This window comes from Coffea arabica, chromosome 9c (genome assembly GCF_036785885.1).
Source record: "Coffea arabica cultivar ET-39 chromosome 9c, Coffea Arabica ET-39 HiFi, whole genome shotgun sequence".
Taxonomy (NCBI): Eukaryota; Viridiplantae; Streptophyta; class Magnoliopsida; order Gentianales; family Rubiaceae; genus Coffea; species Coffea arabica.
In genome coordinates, this window is record NC_092326.1 from 30994981 (window position 1) to 31000980 (window position 6000).

Genomic DNA, 6000 nt, shown 5'->3' on the forward strand with positions numbered 1-6000 from the left:
CGTGAGACTTGTACAAACTAGTGTGGTCTAGTATTTTTAAAATTTTGTGATTGTACTCGCGCTAGCACCCGACTAGGGTTGTTTGTACTTGAATTGTAACCACTTTAAAGTATTTTGGTATGTAGAAGCTTTGTATCTAGAATTCACAACTTTTGTTATATTTGGGATTGTATGAATGTTTAGGAAAGATATGAATGTAAGTACACGTTCCAAGTTTGGGAACTGCTATTTCACTTATTCTTGAGGTTATATCTTATTTTATTTGCTAAGAGTGAGTGCATCCTGGCGAGAGTTGCATAGACGATCTGCTAAACCCTGGGGTACACCTTAGGGGGAGATGGGGTCATCACAATTGTATCCCATGTAACTTTATAATCTCATCCATATATAGCTTAGTTAGCTTTTCCAGTGGGTATTTCATATTAATCGGTAGAAATTGGGTAGATTTGGTCAATCTATCTACTTTCACCCAAACGGCGTGTAATCTCTTTCAACAAGTGTAATTTTTTGATCATCAATCCCGCTACTTGTACTTGACGAAATATAGCATCGGCTACCACATTAGTTTTCCTAAGTGATAATTAATCGTGCAATCATAATCTTCTAAACTCCACCCATCTACGTTGTCTCAAATTTAATTCTTTTGAAAAAAATAAGTACTTAAGGCTCATGTAGTCAGTAAAACCTCAAATGTCACCCCATATAGGTAATGTTTCCACTTCTTTAATACAAATATCGCAGCCGCTAACTCCAAATCATGAGTTGGATAATTTCTCTCGTGAGGTTTTAACTTTCTAGAGGCATATGCAATCACCTTATCATGTAATATCAATACACATTACAAACCATCATTTGATTAATCTGTTAAACCACAAAATCATCTCCTCCGCTCAGTAAGGCTAACACCGGTACCTCGGTTAAGTACTTTTTCACTCTTGAAATCCTTTCTCATATTTAGAATCCCAAATAAACTTACCATGCTTTTTAGTCAACTCAGTTAAAGGTCTTGCAGTTTTAGAAAAGTTCTTAATAAATCGACAGTAATATCTAGCTAATCCTAAGAAACTCCGAATTTCGGTAGATTTTTCTGGTCGTTTCCTCTTAAAATAGCTTCCACCTTAACTGAGTCCATAATAATTCCTTCCTTAGATATTGTATAATCTAGAAAGGCTAGTACTTCCAACCAAACTCACATTTATTGAATTTAACGAAAATTAGCGCTCTCTCGGGGTTTGTAAGCTATTTTCAGGTGCCGTTCCTGATTTATTACAAGTCTAAAGGTGGGGGAACAATAAATTAAATATACATATAAGTCATAAAATCAAATAAAGGTAAAATCTTATAAATCATAAAAGGTTATAATAGTTACACCAGGTGAGGATAATTCATCAAATCATTTCAAAAGAAATGGGATACAAACAACATTATAGAAAAATGTGCTAAGTAGCAAATGTACAAAACAACAAAAGGACTTTATCCCCTACACAAGATATTACAACCTCTAAAAGCGCCAGTCTAGATTAGGGTAAAACTACAACCCCAAATCGCTTGAGTGGAGTCAGATCCATTCCTACTCGGAGAGCTTCTACTACTTGGATCCCTCTTACAGTCATTAGTATTAATCACTCCTTCTGGCACTCGACTGCTTTGAAGCAGACCTAGTAGGCTGTCGGGTATTTCCTCTTTTTAGAGATATTAGGCCAACTTGAAATCTGATATTCGGCATTACCACAATACAAGCACTTTTTCGATTTCTTCCAACTTTCATTCTCCGTATGGTTGGACTTACCACAATATCCATAAGTCACATGAAAAGTCACGGCCTGACCAACTTGAGAATTCCCTTTGTATTTCTTCTCTAGTTCCACGTTCTTGCGTAGCAATTTAATTTTTTCTGCATATTCTTGTTTCCACCTTCTTTCCTAATAGTCAGCTAATTTCTTTTGAAATTTTATTTCCTTCCGAAGAATGTTCATTTCCTTACGCATCTTTCTCAAATTTGTTATCTCACCAGTTGGTTTAAGTCAAATGCTAGCCTGTCAGGCAAATCAAAGATCAAAATGAGTAACTATTCACAATGAAAACTCTGGCTATATTATTCTTTCATATTTTTGCCTATAGGTTACTCCGGAATATAAATTTTAACTATTCTCTACTTAATTTTTGACGAGCTCTTGAGTTTCCACAAGATTACTATCATCACTTATAAACATAACAAAATACTGAGATATTATTTCTTAATATAAAAGTTTCACACCCTAATTCATTTTTCAATACTCATTTAAAAAGTTGTTCGAGAAGAAATCCTAACCTCTTACTCTCATTAATGCCTTATTTTATCCCCTCAAACCAATTTCTACTGTTTTGAGGTTAGACTCTCCGTAAAACATAGATGGGTGAACTTCAAGAATCGCTCAATCCTCACACCTCTCTTGGTTCCTAAGTTGGTTGATTGGTTTAGGGATTTAATGCACAGCTAACCGTGCTAAAATATCAATCATATGGTTAATAGCAGAACCTACTTGGTTATCCCCTTCGTTTCTAGGGTTTTGGTTTGGTCTAGTATCCATTCCCCAATCATCCCCTTGAGTTTGGGGTTGGCTAACCCCTTGCCCTCGGCTCCTTTCACTTTTTCGGTTGCCCATAAATTTAACATTTACAAAGGCATGACGTAATATAAGTACACATAAGTGAAGTTTAAAAATGACACTTTGATCATGCAAAACGAAAATAATAAGAGAGACACCGAAATAATTGCAAATGTATACAACCCATAGCATAGGTTTGAAGTCATAGAGTAATAAAATCAAGCACCTCATAAGTAACATTCAATTGCTTCAAAAGGTAGGAAGCATAGTTAAGCAAAATATAAAATGCAATAGCCTTTGAACAAGCACCACCCCGACTATCCCTGACAAAAACTATTAAAGTAGACTAAATTACTAGTTTAGTGATTAGCAGAGACAGAAGTCTCCACTACTTCAGTAGGATCATTTTTATCTTCAGCACTAGGAGTTTCTACCTTATGTTGCTCATCGAGTATCTTGCCATTTACCACTTGTTCGACCAAGATAACACACTCGGCCATCATCCTCTCAGTCCGATTTTCTAATTTCATGTATTACCCTAGCAAGTCGGTGCTTAACCTCCTGAAAGTGTTCACAAAGAGCCTCAGTTTTTTTTTCCCTTCAAGTACCTCTGTCTCCGATTCATGAATTCTAATAGTTTAGGCATCCACAGTTGCCCTCAATTCTTGATTATCCTCTCGAATTACCCTAATTTCCTCGGATAACCGCCTCCGGTCATCGATTATCGCTAACACCATGTTATTTGGGTATGAGTAAGTTTTCTAGCAGTCACATGGAATCCTAGCTTGGCGAGTTGGGTTATATCTCCAACGAACTCCTCTAGGCCCTTCTCGATAATGGATCACCAGAAAGCGCCCCCAAGACGGCTCAATACCAGCATTACCTTCCATATCTCACACTTAAAATTAAAAGTTTATATGGATCCAAGTATACTAAATAAACTAGATTTGATCGTTTTGTACTATGCCACATATCTCCCACAAGATCAAGACTCTTAATTGTCCACTAATTCAAACCTAGGCTCTAATTTTCATTTCTAAAAGCGGTCACGTAACTTTCAAACCAATCCCACAGTCCGGCATCCGAAACATTTGGCCAAAGATATACTACAGAAATCTGAAACCTAGGCTCTGATACCAGCAGAGATCTCTCCAATAGATCAAACTTTATGATTTTCTCATGGCACGCCAACTTTCTCGACCAAACCCATGCCGGCTTAAGTTACAATGTTAGTCTATGAGTTTGTGTGTCCCCCACGATTACAAATATAAGACGATGAGATTCATTCTAATCGACATCGATTCAACACAAATATAATTTTCATTTCGTACAATTCAATTATAAATTCACTTAAAAGAGAATGAGATGACAAATTCACTTAATTTGTCATCTTGCCGATTCATTTAACGCGATGATAGCTTGTCAGGCAAATCAAAGGAGCAGAATAAGTAACTAATTACAATTGAAAACTCTTGTCATATAACTTTTAAATTCATTCACTTCCAATCCAACCACGAGAAATTATACTTAGCTATTCTCAAATGAGATAGACAAGGAAGTAGAATACAGGTAGGACAATATTTCAAAATATTATGCCACTTATTCTTATTCCGGGAGTTTAATACAAGGAGTATTCTTATCACTTATGCACACAATGAAATTCTAAAGTGTACTTCGTATCTCAAAAATTTCACACCCTATTTCAAGCTTTTGCATACAGGTTTAGAAGCCAACTCTTTTTCTCAAAACCCATACATAATTCCAAAACTCTCGATCTCAACACGGTAATAATCAAGCCAAATTCATACTTTGACATTAGTGGATAGGTGTCAAGGAAGTATAGGCAAGGGTAGTTCATCGAGGACCAAGTTACAGATATCAGATATCACAAGAGAGGTAGAAATACCTATATAGTTACAGTTAATACTGCCTCCAAATACAATAAACATATATCAAGTCCTCACGGTCACAGAAGAAGAAAACAAGTTTTCAGTGCAAATTTCTCGACGTGCACTACAATCTAGCCACCATCTATAGAAACTCTAGTCAGACTTTTACTATATTAGTTCATGATACCCTTCCGGGATCCATTCCCTCGATCAGTCCAATTACTAGGTCAAATTTTAGAATCTTCCGGGCCTTGGCCTTTGCCATCAAAACCTACCTCAAGAGCAAACAAGATACAGACCCTTATTCTAGTGCTCTCTACTTTGATACTCAAATACAAGAATCCAAAATAAGAAAATTCACAACTCGAGCCGGCCGGTCTCAAGAGTAAATCACCCATATTAGATATTCCTACCAAACGTACATCTCTATCTTTCCCAAGTATCATGAAAAAGGATTTACACTTATAACTGTCATGATTCATAAATTACGCCAAACAAGAGCACCTAGTCCTTTCCACTTATTCACCGAATTGGGACCATAACACCGTTGGCCCCAAGTTCACCTCGCGCAGAGACCACGCGAAATGACTCTGATACCACTTGTGACAGCCCCACCTAACCCTAGGGCGTACCCAAGGGTTTGGCAGACCGCCGCCCAACTCTCGCCAGGACTCAGTCAAATAACATGAAGATTTACAAATAGACCCTCAAAAGAAAATGAAATTATTACAACCAAAGAGTCGAACTTGCCAAAAATCAAACCAAAAAAAGTCGACTAAACAACTATACAGTGCTCACACCAGCAACTAACAAACTTAGAAGAAAACGAGGCCTTCCTCAATTCGACCTCTCATGTTCTCATCCCTATAAGGAAATCAAATGGTGTGAAATGAACTAGAAATCCAGTGAGGTTCCAAGTAATTAAGTAGGTAAAATACGAGACAAGATAGCATATTCAGACATCGAGAAACAAGTCAACTTCAATGAGATCATAATCCAGTATATAATTGAGCAAATAGCCAGATAAAACATGCAAAAGGGTGCAGTAAGGGACACATTCATGTCAAAGGATATAGGTTGCTCTCAGGAGCAAGTTTCACAGTAGCTTGATCAAGGTCCGTTGACTCTCTGTCAACCATGCAAGTATAACATCCGTAGATCCCCACTTTACACCATTTTCCGTCCACCGATCACCCCCTACCGGGCCCGAACGTCCAAGAAGTACCTAAGGTTCATTGATCTTCTCGACCAAACCCTTGCCAACTCGATTTGACCAACTAGCCCCGGGGTTGGACTTATAGTTCCAGATATACAGTAATTTAGGATATGACTTATAACCCCCAAGTATTCAGTAATCAAGATTGGAGTCGTTGGCAATTATCCAACGCTCACACAGTAAAGCTTGGAGACGTTAGTTGTCACTTAATGCTCCGTATTCAGAAATAAATAGTGATGGTAATATTCGAATATACCAATTAGTTAAGGGGATAACACTTCACTCGACAAAATAGGATAAAGGTACT